Here is a 15,599-nt window from a genome sequence, read left to right on the forward strand (position 1 = left end):
TTATCAATAATAGAATTCATGCATCTTTATGCAATTGTCTTGTCAATCTCTTGTGGAAGTTATCTTGGTCTTTCATTTGATCTTGGGGGTGTTGTAGAGTCACCTAAAAATCTAACAAGATCTACGACCAAAAAAATATATCGAAGATATGTTGAAGGAGATTTAACAAAATGAGTATGAGTACAAAGTTCAAGGTGTAAGTATTTTTAGAGTGATTAAATTCATTGAATATGAGATCTACAATCGTGATTAAGCAGTAAAATTTGGAAGAATCTAGAATGGAAAAGTTACCTATTTAAGGAGCTGAATGAGGCTATTTTGGGTTGTTGACGATTTGATGATTGCTTGCTAAGTGTTGATTGAAGTGGAAGAAGAAGATAGAAGGCAAACTGAGCATAATATAAATGCAAAGATCAAGCAAGAGGAAGTGCTAAGTGATAGTGTGTGTGAATCAACCAACAAGAGATCAAAAGGAAGAGACAGAGTAAAGAAAAGATCTGAATAAGCAAGGTAGAGCTAAACCTAGCAGATCACTTATCTATTACTTTCTTACTGGTATTATAGCAGATAAAATCTCTTAAATGAGTGGCCCTAGAAAGTCTTTGAAATCTTATATGGTAGCATTGATTAGTGATGTTTGTAAGTCCTTTAGAGCAAGCCAATCTTTAGAAATGGCAATGACTGATAAGGTCTAGATGATCTTTGGTTAGAATCCTCTAACTAGGTCACACTAAAAATGTGCATGTAACCTTTAACAAGGTTGGCTCCTAGTAGAGCTCACTTTAGAAGTGTGAAATATTTGGGTCGTTGGTTCCCAAGTGCTTTTTCCTTTTATAGGGTTTTCATGTTAAATATCTATGTCAAATGTGTGAATGATAATGTGTTGCAAAGTTTGTTTTATTATTATTATTTTTTACCTAAGTGATTACTCTGATACTTGGTATAAGTAAGAACAATGAGATAATAGTTTGAAGTAAAGAAGTTATAAGTTTGAGTTAAGAAGTTGGATGTGTTTACTGAGTTATTGATATGAGAGTTTATGAAGTTTGAATTGGTACTAAATTGTTTTAAATGCCTATAGGATAATTGGATATAACTGATTCAGCCCCCCCCTAGTTATCTAGTAGTTAAAAGCCACCCATTGACTAAAATCTATTTGAGATTGGGACATATGGTTACCACCTCCTCTTTTTTTCACTTAAGTCTAAAATAATGTAAAGTCCCCACCTATTATAAGAGGCTCCAAGGAACTTGCAAAAATAAAATTGCTAATTTGCTTCCAGAAAATAATTGTATTAGTATTACTAATAAGACTACAAACATTAATAATAGTGAAAGTGATATTTTTGTTGACACCATTCACTTTAACATATATCTAGTTTGGATTAGTACTTATATTCTCTAAACTAGCTTTCTTAGGGTCCCAAAGAATGGTTAGTCCTCTAGAGGAACCTTGAGACTTGACCCAAGAAGATTGCCAAAATCTTATACTTTTATGAATTTTTCTATCTCTTCCCTACTCAATTTGGTTTCTTGAATAAGGATAATATCTGAGCAAAAAGTTTTTGGACTCCTTTCAAGAAGTCTATACTTGTTAGGGGCATTTATTCCTCTATCATTCCATGTAGATATTTTCATTGGCATATGGGAGGGCACTTCCCCCTCCCCACATCAAATAAATTAGTTAGTTTTGATTGATTTTTAACCAAACCATCCTTACCCTTAAGTTCATTTAATGATTTCTTACACTTTTTCCCTTTTTTTTCTTTCTTCTTGACCAATTTAGGTTGTTTTAAAAGTTCTATAGTAGCTGATAAACCTAATTTACTTGTGGTTATAAAATCTGAGTTTGCATTTTTCTCAACTAGTTCTAGATTAATTTCTTTGTTCAAAGCAACCCAAATGGATTCTTAAAATTTATCATCTATATCAGGATTTGATGCTATTAGCTAATAACATTCTACATTTTTATGGTTGATAACAAGGCTAGATTCCTTATGAGTAACATTTTTACCATTAGGAGGGCTGAGAGAGAGGGAAAAGGGGTTAGCATTATCTTCTAAAGAGACCTAGTCCTGATTTTGACAACAATATAAGATATCCTCCCCAAACTCATCAACCCAATCATCTTTACTATCATGAATCAAGGTTGGGTGTTCTGTAAACAAGTTTTTAACTATAGGCAGTATATTAATTTCACAAAGATGAACAATGAAAGTTTTTTTTTGGAATGTATGCCATTCTAAGAGCTGTTCACATACTTCTCCATTAATTGTAGTAATGTCATTCCTAAAATTATTAAGAATTACCATATCATGTTCAACTTTGTTTAAAAGGATATATATATCATTTATATTCCTAAATTATGATTTAAGCAATCTTGCTTAGTATGAGGTACCTTTATCTTAGATCATAACATTTTTGAATTGAATTGAGAGAAGCTAATTGCAAGTTCTAATTTTGGCTTATTGTTATTGTCCCCTAAAGAAGGATCCTTAGACAAGTTTGAAGTAATCTTGAAACGTTCCTTTCTAGACATCGCTTCTACTAAAAATTAATCCTTTTCTAAGTTACAATATTTAATTTCTTTCTTCTTGAATATAATAACTTGACCTAGTTTGGTTCAATTATTTTGTTACCGAAGTGTTCAGAATGTGAACTAAAAAAGGAGACATTAGAATTGGGGATAAGAAAAGGATTTAAAGAAGTAAATTGGGGAGTGGAAGGAGGCTATTTAAGATTAAGGGGAAAGAAAGGATCAGAGGAGGGTTGACATGAAGAACTAGGGGATAATCTATAGGTAGAAGGATTAAGGACAAGATACAATGAGGACATATTATTGCAAATCTAGGTGGAGGAGAGGAGATCAAATGAACCAAAGGGGAAAGAGACTGGAATGCAACATTAGTAGGAGCATCATTATTACCCAAATCAACCTGATCAAGGAAGGGCTCAAGAGGTATTGCAACCGACATGGTTTTAGGAACCGAAGGGATCTTACCCTCCTCAAGTTCCTTTAAGCTATCATCATATTCAAAATAGAAGACTCTAGTGTCTAGAAACTTGATGATAGGGGATGGTTAGCTTTAAATAAGATTACACACCTTCGGTTTATGGGTAATATAGAATGCTTCTATAATCTTTGGATCTACAAAGGAAATGTTAGAGAAAATAGGGCTTTAATAAATAGAGGGGGCCAAATTGTAAATTGAACTCTTAGTGATTAGTTTGATAGGTTTCAAAATTCACCATTGGGAGTTTTGCCACAGTAAGTGCTTCATTTGTAAGAGGCGAATCAACTGTAAGGCCTTTAAAACTGCCCAATACATTGTTGATTGGAGAGACAATTTGGAAGTGAAGAAATTTGGCTAGGATATTAGGGATTCTAATCCATCTACAAGTAGGGGGAAGAGGGGCCTCAAAGGGGTCAAAATTGGGTTTTCGAGCAAAAAAAGAAATAACAAAACCTTTACAAAACATAGTGTAGACACCTAAAATTGTCCATATCCTAGTTCCTAGCCAATTAAATAGATATTTATTATTTATTTAATTACCATACCTTTCATTAAATAAATTTTACATTTATTTAATTATGTTCACCTTTTCTTGATTTAAATAAACTAAGGCTTATTTAAATCCTAGCATATCCCACTTGCATCATAATCCATTCACTTTAATTAAGTACTTCGTTTACTTAATTAATCCTTGCCTAATCCCACTTGAAATTAAATATTACATTTAATCCTATTTGAGCACATGGCTCCTAACTTTAACCCTTACCTAACCTCACTTTCCTAACCTAACCCATCCTTCTAACCTAGGTCAATCTACTTACCCACTAATTAATCCTAGTTCCTCATCTCATCACATCCTTAATCATTTGCACAATCCTAATCAAAGGATTAGCAAACCCTAGTCACATGTGACATGTGACTCTTACACCACTTACACCTTTGTCCCCCTTCACATGTGAACCAAATGTGTCTCACACATTTGTGAGGAAACATGATCTTCCACACCTCTTACACATGTCATTGACCCATCACTTTCAAAGGTGTCTCACACATGTGTGAGAGACCTTGAGCCTCCAACCCTCTTACACCTGTCATTGACTTGTCACATCAAAGGTTGCTCACACATGTGTGAGCATCTTGCCCCCTTTGAATGGTCAAAAACCCTAATCCACTTGGAGTCTACTTAGCCTCCACCTCATGGACACCTCATTGATCGTGAGAGATCTTAGCCATTCATCTTGCATTCAATCTTAGTCGTCGATTTCATCTCTTTTCCTATAAAAGGAGAGCTCTCTCCTCATTTCCAAAAAGCACTATCTACCCCATTGTTATCCTGCAGGATTTGTGAGCAACCACATCCCACAACAATGAAATCATCTACACTTGATGATTTCATGCGATTTTCATATGTGCTATTTTGAATAGTTTAATGCTATTTTAATTTCATGTTATGCTTATTTACATGTTCATCTTGCATATTTTGAGGTTTGCATAATCATGTAGGAATAGATGTTAGTTGCTTAATGTTTATTCCTTTTATTACATTTTTATGCAATACACATAGTAGGACAAAAAATAAACTGATTTCTAAGGTGTTGATAACAACAATCCAATTGTTCAAAGAGAATGGGAGCGCATGTTCAAAATTCAAATCTAGAGACGGGCGAGAAGTCACAGGGAAGCGGATCTCAAACACCAGACATGTAGGAGGGGATCCAGGCAGGTAGTAGAGAGGAGTCAGGGGATGGGGACCCACGTAAGGACATACTAGGGAATCTCCCAAAGAAATGGGCCTCACTCTTTGGTTTCAAGCCATCTGGTAAGTCCTCTTTCCCTCCGCTTAAGGTTGTGTCAGGTCTGGAAAAGGGTTCTTGCATGATTGTTATTCCAGACGAGATTGTTGACCACAGTGTTGCCTCTATAGCCTCAATGCTCGTCGAAAATTTTATTGGCCCGAGACCAAACATTGATGTGGTTCAGGCCTACACTTTGAAAAAATGGAGCTTGAAAGGTTAGGTCAGTGTCACTACAATGGCTAAGGGTTTTCTCTCTTTTGAGTTCACTTGTCAAGAGGACATGGCTGACATTCTGTGTGAAGGCCCCTGGAGCTTTGGGAGGGCCACCCTAGTGTGTCAAAAATGGTCATCTAAACTGGACTTAAATGAATCATTCTTACAACAAGCTCTAGTATGGGTCAGACTCCCTAAGCTGCCATTGGAGTTATGGAATGAGGATGTCTTTAAGGGAGTGACTAGCTCTTTCAGAGAGCTTCTCTCCATCGACCCTATTACAGCTTCTAAGAGTAGGATGACTTATGCGAGGATCTGTGTAGGTGTAAAGGAAGGGGATGATATGCCTAAAGTGGTATGTTTTCAGTCCAAACTTGGCACTCATATCCAGTAGTTGGACTATGAAAGTGTCCCTTTTGGGTGTTTTCATTGTCTTAAAATAGGTCATAAGGCTTTTCAGTGCCCGAAAGCTAAGACTGCTAAGAAGAAGAATCCTCCTTCTTCTTTGCAAACAAGGGTGAAGAAAGTTTGGAAAAAGAAGACCACCAATCAGGGCTAGAAGGGCCTTTCTCCGAAGACCCAAAAAGCAATAGATGCTCCTAAGATGACTAACCAAGAGCCTCAGGGCAGGGCAAGAAAAGAAGGGGAGTTAGTCAAGTCAGGACCGAGTCCCTCTTTACCTTTAAACACCTCTCAACAGATTGAGGATGACCAAGTTAAGGATAGGACCCTCATGCCTGGACAAGCAGAAGGTAAGGTTACCTCGCAGAAAGGTTTTCAGGAGTCTGGAATGGACCATTTCCCCAGTGAGGAAGAGCCTAAACTAAGTTCCATAGAGGAGGAAAAGGAAAGAGAAAATAAGGAAATTATCATTTTTCAGGACCTAGAGGAAAACTTGGTTTCCACTAGAGAAGTAAGGACCAGAACAGGAAAAAAGGAGGACTTGGTGAAAGATTTGGACCAAAGGGTAGATCTTCTTAGCACCCCAAAGAATGGTAACAAGGCTTCTATATCCTTGAAGTTTGAAAAGAAGGGAGAGACACCTAGGAAGAATCAAATTAGAGATTTGTCTAAGGCTTCTCCTGCGGTGACCAGGAGCAGCTGCAAACCAGATGTGGGCTCTACTACTAAAGTAGGCAGAAAATTAGAGAGGGAGTCCAGAGAGGAGGAGACTAGAAGATGCTTGGCGAATGGGCGCCATAGCACTCTGAAGGATTTTTCTAAGAATAAAAAATGAAGATCATCTCATGGAACATTAGGGGCCTAAATGGTGCCCATAAACAGGAATTTATTAGGAATTTGATTAGAGACCAGAGACCTGATATTTTGATGATCCAAGAAACAAAAATGAAAAAGGATTCATTGAGAAAAATTAAGTTCAACAACCTGATGAGTGGGGAGGCTTTGGACTCTGATGGAGCCTCTGGGGGTCTGCCGACATTATTCAAGACCAATCTTTTTAGGGTCGAATCAGTCTTCAATGTAGGTAACATTCTTTTTGTAAAGTCTTCCATATCCAGTCCAATGAATTTTAGTTTTTGCTCAATTTATATGCTCCCAATAACAAGAGAGATATAAAATCCTACTGGTCTAGACCAGAAGGGCTGGTACAGAATAGCAACATGAAGAAAGGAATCATTATGGGAGACTTCAATACCCCTCTTCTGGACAAGGAGAAGAAGGGTGGTCTACCTCAGGACTGGGACAGCAAGCATGACCTTGCTAACTTCATCAATGGATTGGCTTTTCTAGATCTGGACCTTATGGGAGGTGACTTCTCTTGGTCCAATAAATGCATAGGGAAGGATTGTATTCAGGTTAGACTAGATAGAGCTCTCATTTCTCCTGATTGGCTACAGTCTTCCTCTTGCAAGTTAGCTCTTTTGCCTAGAGTTGGGTCTGACCACTCCCCTATTTCCCTCTTGATTGTTCCTTCTGATCCCTTTAGACCTCCTCCCTTCCATTTTGAGAAAATGTGGACTTCCCACCTTGACCTTTTAGAAAGAATTAAGGTTTGGTGGAGTATAGAAGTGGAAGGCACTGCAATGTTCAGGGTTGCTAGAAAACTCAGCAATGTTAAAAGGATGGTTAAAGCTTGGAATAAGTTAGATTTTGGTCACATATTCTCTCTTAAAGAGGATTTCTCTGCAAATCTCTCTTCTATCCAAGCCTCCATTCAGGAAAATGGGTATGATGCCTCGAATAGGGAAGAAGAGCTATCCATCTTGTCTGATTTACATGACATTATTAGCAAAGAGGAAAAGTTCTAGAGGCAAAGATCTAGAATCAACTGGCTCAAGGAAGGAGATTAGAACACAAAGTTTTTCCATTTATCAACTCTTAAACATAGAGCAAACAACAAGATTTCTGGCTTGAAGAAAGACTAGCGTGTGCTGACAAAGGAAGAAGATATATCAAATGAAGCTGTGTCTTTTTTCTCCTCCCTGCTGTCTTGGGATCCTTTGCTCTCTAAAGTGGACTAGGATGATATTGTTTCTTGTATTCCTCAGATCCTCCTACTGTACCATAATAATCTTCTCTGGGCCATTCCTTTTGATTTCAAAGTAGGAGAAGCTCTTTTTTCTCTTTCAGCAGATAAATCGCCTGGCCCTGATGGCTTTCCCACTTTTTTCCAAATGTACTGGCCTGTCATTATGAAAGATGTTGTGAAGGCAGTTCAGAAATTCTTTGGAGCCAAAAGTATTTTGAAGGAAATAAACTCTACATTCTTAGTTCTTATTCCCAAAGTGCCAGGAGCTGACACTTTGGATAAGTTTAGACCCATCAATTTATGCAACTCCTTTTATAAAATCATCTTGAAGGTGCTCACTTTGAGGTTGCTTAAGCTTCTCCCCTTGATTATTTCTCAGCAACAATCTAGTTTTGTTCTGGGCAGATAGATTCTAGATTCGATTATTATGGTGCATGAGGTGATTCACTCTATAGAAGCTGGAAAGAAAGAAGGGATGTTACTCAAACTAGACATGTCCAAAGCTTACGATTGGGTTGATTGGTCTTTTTTGGATTTGGTGTTGAAGGCTTTTGGCTTTGATGTCAAATCGTGCAAGCTAATCTTCCAGCTGGTCACCACTCCCTCTCTAGTTGTTTTAGTTAATGGAACCCCCTCTAATTTCTTCAAACCCACTAGAGGCCTACGTCAGGGGGATCCTTTATTGCCTATTCTCTTTATTATCCTGGGGGAATGCATTGGCAGACTCATGGAGAAGAAAAAGAAAGAAGGGAGGATAAAAGGTTTTAAACCCTCTTCCAAATGCACCCCCTTTATGCATCAGCAATTTGTAGATGACACTATTATGGGTGGAGAGGCCTCGGTAAAGGAGGCAAAAGCTATGGAAGACACTTTGGACACCTACTCTAGAGGGTCGAGGCAGCTCATCAATTAGGACAAAAGTTCTCTTTTATTTATCAATACTCCGGAGGAAAGACATAAGAGAATCTCTAGAATCTTGGGATGTCAGGTGGGGAAGCTTCCTTCTACCTACCTTGGTCTCCCCTAGGGAACAACCCCTTTAGATTCCTTCTAGAATGGCATCATGGAAAGGTTCAGTAAGAAACTGGCAGGCTAGAAAGGAGCCATTCTTAGCCAAGCTGGAAAATGTCAACTAGTTAAATCCATCCTTCAAAACTTGCCGATATATGCTCTGAGCCTTTTTACCATACCAGTGAAATACACTAAGAGGATGGAGAAAATCTACAGGGATTTTTTGTGGACGGGAACTAAAAAGAACAAAAGGTACCCCCTTGTTGCATGGGACAAAGTTTGCCTCCCCAAGAAGAATGGAGGTCTAGGAATCAAGAAGCTCATTCACCTCAATAAGGCCCTCCTAGCAAAGAAAATCTGGCACATCTTTAGCAGCACTAGGGATTGGAGAGACACTGTAGTTAATAAGTATATATAGAGGCCCTCTATTTAGTTCACCCTCTTCAGTGAGGACATCCCAAGAGGTTTTGTTGTTTGGAATGGTTTCTTAAAAGCCAGGGACTTGACTAACTCAAAAGTCTCCTAGAAGTTGGGTAATGGGGAGGACATTCTGTTTTGGTTAGACAATTCGCTTTCTCAAGGCCCCCTTATGAACAACCCTAGTTATGTGTTTTGGGCTAATGATTGCATCAACCTTTATGGGCACAAAGTTAGCAATTACAAGACCAAACAGGGTTGGAAGGACCTTTCCATTATCTCAGGTGACCTCAAACCAATCATGATCATGCTTAATTCCTTGTCCCTTAGCAACAATAAGGATGAACTAGTTTGGAGGGATAATGCCAATGGGCTCTATTCGGTTGCCTCTGGGTACTCTACTTTATGGAGCTTAAAAGAGTCTCCCCCTTGGTCGAGGGTTTGGATCCCTGGCCTTACGGCAAAAGTCAACATGTTTTTTTGGTTGGCTCTTTTGGACAAAACTCTAACCTAGGAAAATCTCATCAAAAGAGGTCACACCATGCCCAATAGATGTGTTTTGTGTAAAGAAGAGTTAGAGATAGGAAATCATATGTTCATTCATTGTTCTTTCTCCAAGACAGTTTGGGGCATCCTCACCCAGGACTTAGGCCACAGCTGGTGCTTTCCTTCTAACCTCCTGGACTTTTTTTGTCAATGGCATGGCTTGTTCAATGGATTTGTCTTGAAGGAAATTAGTTCCTGGATCTCGCCCCATTTTTGTTGGAGCATATGGAAGGAGAGAAACAATAGGATTTTCAGAGATAGGGAGGAGCTAGCTTTAGTTGTTGGGAGAAAGATTTGCAGTAACATAAAGGAAAACTTTTCTATGAGGAAGGGGGGAGATTTTGAGATAGGAGGCAAGATCAAGGAGAAGGTAAAAGACAGTTCGAGGAAAAGATAGGAAGCCAAGTGGTTCCTTCCCCCTGAAGGCTGGCACAAAGCCAACTTCGACGGAGACTCCAAGGGCAACCCTGGATCCTCGGGTAGTGGAGGCGTGATAAGGAATGAAAATGGAGATAGTATTGTGGCTTTTTCTCTCCCACTGGGATTCCAAACTAATCATTTTGCAGAAGTGAATGCCGCGTGCAATGTTGTAAAATTGGCTTTTGAAATTGGTGTCACCAATTTATGGCTCGAAGGGGATTCAAATAACATTATAAAGTGCATCATTAACAACTCACATCCATCATGGACAATTGCAAATCTAATTAATGAGACTCGTAAGACCCTCGCCAAACTTAATAGAATCCACGTCACTCATATTTTCTAGGAAGCAAACACGGTTGTCGACAGGTTTGCGAACATTGGGGTCGGTGCAGACCAAAAAATGACTTGGCTGCCTAAATTTTGTTTGTCGACGGACATTAAAAGTCTGATCGACTTGAACAAGATCCAAGGAAGTATGGAGAAAATCAAGCTATAATTATGATTATGAAGGTTTTAAGAAATAAGGGAACTTTTCAAAATGGAAACATGGGAAATCATAACTGCAGTAATTCATTATTGATTAATCGACATGCTTTGTGGGTTATTTTTTGCATTTTCTTCTAGAATAATAGTAGGGCTATTTTTCTCTGGTTATTACTTACTCTCAGTGGTCCCTTTTAGTCACAGAGTGAGGAGCACATGAGTAAAGAGGGTGTGCAGTGTGCAAAAATGGTAGGCAAAAGGTGCAGAAAGGAGCCGGTGGGAGATTTTGAGAAATGGAGAAGTAGGGAGAAAGTGTGGGAAAAGCTAGAAGAGGGTGGGGTTACCAATTATATCATGAAGCTGCATGGATTCGATCAGGAGGTGACCAAAAGCATGGTGGGGTCCTGGAAGGATGACAGGGTGAAGGTGAATGGGTTCTACTTCTAGATCACAGAGGAGGTGATTGCAACTATCACCAAAATCCCTATTGAGGGTTTTAAATTCTTTAGGGATAAGAAGCTCTTAGCCAATGCGGTTAGGGACTTTATGGAGAGTGAGAAGGAACTCAAGGCGCTAAGAAAGATTGACAACTACTATGTCCCTGACTCCATGAAGAAGCGATGGAGGTATGTTCTGAGAGCCGTTATCGAGTACATAACGTTGGACCCTAGGTTTGATAAAGCTCGTACCCACCACTTTGTTATATTGAATCATTTTTGGCATAATGCTAATATTTCCTTTCCATATTATCTATTAACCTCAATGAGCAAGGCGGTGGACAGCTTCAAAAAGAAGCCCACTGCAAACCTAGCTCTGCACGAGGGGTTGTTGCTGCTTATCCATGACCACTTCAAGGCTCAGACTATAAGCATTGCTCCCCCTCAGGTAGAGAAGGTCAAGTCTAGTAGCTCTAGTTACTCCTCTGACTCGAATGAAATTCAAAGCCTTAGCTTTGAGGAAGGAGGGATCTCTTCTTTGGGGAAATTAGAGACTCGCCAAGCTAAAAAATTGCCCTCTCCCATAACCCCTAGCAGAAAAAGCCCTAGGGATCTTGGGTAGAAGCCTCCTAAGAAGGATGAGGAGGGAGTCAGCGATGATGAGGAGGAGCCAGAGTCAGAGGAGGTGGTTAAGGAGACACAAGAGGAAATTAAGGATGAAAGTGGAAGGAAGAAATGCAAGAGGGAGAGTTTGGAGGAAGTGCGCTCTCAGTTTGAGGAGGCATCTATGCTACCCCTATCTCCTATCCACCTCCAAGACCAACTTGAGGAACAGAAAGAGGAGAATGCAAGGTATGCAGACGGGGAAGTGCAGGTCAATGATAGGAGGAAAGATTGGATAAACTTTAATGTCAAGACTTCGAAGATGGGCATCTTCAGGGAGGTCATAATCCCCAAATCCTCATGGAAAATCAAGAGGAACAGTGACTAGAAGAACTCATTGACCCGATGATAGTGGCTATTTCAGACAGAGCTAGGGAGACAGGGATGAACCTCCTGAACAATGCTCGTAACAATATGATTGACAATTTTAGACCAATCAAATGGCTTTTCCATGAGCTAGAGGAGGTCAAAGATCAGGTGAGACATGTTGAGGCAACAAGGAATGGGATGGATGCTAATAGGAGGACAGATTCGGCTGACAGGCTCAGTTTGGCGGAAAGAAGGATACACAACTTGGAGAACTACAATCACAACCTTGCGAATCAGATGTTCACTTTGTTAAGCTCCATTAACAACAACATCATCTCTCTTACGGGTTGGATCAAAGGCAGAGAAATGTAGGATGATGAGGAAGGAAAAGACAGGGATGAAGCCAGAACAGAGGACGACTCTGCAAAGGACAACACCATTCCTGATCAGGACCAAGGGGACCAAAGGGCACAACAACTGGAAGCAGAGGAGAACCAACTAGCCTTTGAGGTTGCTCAGGTTATGCAAGAGCTAGAGCGAAAGAGCAAGGAATAACTCTCACCTATTCTTTTGTTTTTCTTTGTCTTTTGGCTTTTGGTTCGGCTTTAGGCTGTGATTTTACTTGTCTTTTTTCCTGGTCTTTTCTCTAAACTCTACTTTTGGGCTAGGTTTTATGCTTATTATCAGCCTCTGAACTTATACTTTTTTGGCTGGGCTTTCATGCTTATTATCTTCCTTATATGTTTTAACTATTGGGTTTCAAGATCCTTGTAAAACTTGTTTATTTAATCAAAAACAACAATCCACAAAAATGAATTTATCAAAAGTTATAGAGATACTTACTTGGTCACCATATCTTGATTAACCATATTACAATATCGAAATTCAAAATGTGACTTGTACCCTAAAATACATAAAGATGAAATTTCTTGCATTGTTCCCATAGAATATATCTAGATAATTGTTGCTTGAAATAATGTAATCATTTTCTAGCTCACCATTGGTTCAAATCCATGGAGCATAGAGGACATCATTTTTTATTGGGCGATTGCTCTTATTAAAAAGCCCTAGATTTACTACATTATTTCTTATCATGGGTTCAAGAGCAATTCTTTATTTGTTTACTTTGATTCTTTGTGGATAAACTCTGTGATTGTTATTGGCTCTTTTATTTTCAGCCTTTGATTTTTTAAAATGATTTGTTCAAAACTTTCTCGTGAGAGGAAATCATTGATTGTCTGCATATGATTTTGCCCAATAGGAAGAATTTGTGATCGCTAATGGCATATTTGGTTTTTAGAAAATGCAAGTAAGAAGAGTAGGATCCAACGCCTTCTCGAGGATTCATCCAGAGCTAGTTAGAATTGTGGAGATTTCCACCAGAATGCGGGTCGTAGGCAAATGTAGGGTTTGTTTTAATAGAAGAAAGACATTCAACTGTATTCAAGGCAACAAAGGCATTTGAAACCTTGACTGAATGAATGGTTTTATCATAATTGTTCTTTTCTCCATTGCTAACCAGAATGATTTGTCATTCTTACTTCTCTACATTTTCAAATTGGGAGCCATTTTTATTTTATTTGGAGAATATTAATCTACCTCAATGTTGATATATTTTTCCAAATGGAATATAATTATAAAAAAATCTATATTATCATTTTTCTTTTAATTTGTTGCCAAACATAAATTTTTTAAAGTTAGATTAAAAGCTTTTATTACTTTATTTTCTTCAAGGCTCTTAATCAATTCAAAACATCATTAGGAAGCTATAAAAACAAGAGCTCTGTGGAGCTATAGTCTTGCCTTGTGAAAGAGAGAAGTATAAAACTTTTAGTATTAAAACTTTTAGGTAATTTCTTACTTATTTAGATAAATATAAATAAGACTTGAATTGAGATATTTTATTGCATTAATATATAATAATAGTTAATAAAATTTAGTGTATGTATGTATATACATATGCATATAATGGTATATTAAAAGAGAGAGTTTCAATTAAGATAATTTACTAAAACTTGCATCATTACTATACAATAAAATAATTAAAAAAGTTAAAAATTATAAATAAATATAATTATAGATTATTTATTAATAATAAAAATTTAATTACCACTAAAATAAAATAAAAATTCAATTTTAAATCAATTTAGGAAAATAAATTTTTATTTATAATTCATTAATCAATAATATGATAATCGAAGGAAAAAAAGTAATTATTCCCATACTTGTGCATACAAATCAAATATGTAATAGATAGAATTGAAATGAAAAATGAGGAGATATAGAAAGAAGTTAACAAATATATAAATACAATTAGGTACATAAATTATTAGTTTCTCAAAGACAAGAATATTAAAAATATTTAATTGACCAATAAAATTAAAATTTTTTCAAACCAATATGATTGTTATATAGTAAAAAAACATAAAATATATATTTATAAAAAAAAAAACCATTTATTCAAAATCTTATTGGTGTCTCAAAAAAGAGTAGAGAGAAAAGTAATATTTGAAACCAGAATAAAATCGATCTATCAATGATAATAGGTGTCATTGAATGCATAGTCTATAACATTAAATGTGCATAAATTCTCTATGGTTTCCATAGGACAGCCTATAACATTAAATGTGCATAATTTTTTGTGTTTTCCCTAATACCCCCACTTCTTAAATTCATAGTTTTTATGGCATCATTTAATTTGTTAGTTTTAGATTGGAGATTCATTTTGTAGTTAGGATTTATACTTGATGGTGGAACTGTACAAGACCAATCATATAAATATAAATGAATTAGATAATATTCTATAGAAACCCAGTGAAGGGGATTTTCTTTCCATACAAATTAGTTGTATTGTATTCTTAACAAAACTAAATGGAATAGTCTTAGCAATTCCTTCTTCCGTCAAATTGTTACTAAATTTCTCTCCTTCATTGCGTTAGAATGGAGACATTGGGGTTTGATAATTGTTTTGGTATTTCCATTCTTACAGGTGACATGTTTCATCTTTAAATTTGTTCATTTATTTTATTATAGACAAATCTAATAAAATCTAGAACATAGCCAATCCTTTCAAATCCTTGATTTTCTTTTATCTCTATGAACCTCCATATATTTTCTTGGCTGCAAAACCCTCAATATTTCTTTTTAGTTTTTTTATGATTCTTGAATTTGGGCAAATCTCAAAAAGTATTTCAAATTTCAACAACAACCATCTAAAGTTCTTGACAATCTAAAAGATATTACTTGTGTCTTCAACTTCTGATCTCCCCTCTCTAACAATCATTTTCTAGTTGCTGACTGAAACTCTAAGATCATTTTGATCAAATAATATGACCCTAAATTTCAGTAATTGAATCACATGGATGGATATGATTTGGTTTTTCAGATAACCAAAGAAAAGAACCTACATAACAATTATTCCTAGATATTTTCGCTGTATTTTTAGCATCTACATTGAAAATTAGTCATTATGCTATTCCAACATTATACTGCAAAAGAAATTTAAAAAAAAAAAAAACATAGTTGAATCTCTTTGCTTTGATCAGAGGTTGGTTTTATGCATTTGCACATATAAAAAACCATTATCTAATGTCTATGATCAATAGGCTCATGAAGAGGCCTTGTGTCAGGTAGTGGATGCTCAATAGCCAACTCAAACATTGTTTGATTTAGCACCTAAAAAACACAATATATCAATATATTCATAAACTATGCCAAGATATTAATCATAGCAAAAACACATAAGAAAAGAATCCTTATAACACATCCAAATAGAACATAAAATGAGCATTGCATA

This window comes from Cupressus sempervirens, chromosome 7 (assembly GCF_028749045.1).
Source record: "Cupressus sempervirens isolate cs-2001-9-10 chromosome 7, ASM2874904v1, whole genome shotgun sequence".
Lineage (NCBI taxonomy): Eukaryota > Viridiplantae > Streptophyta > Pinopsida > Cupressales > Cupressaceae > Cupressus > Cupressus sempervirens.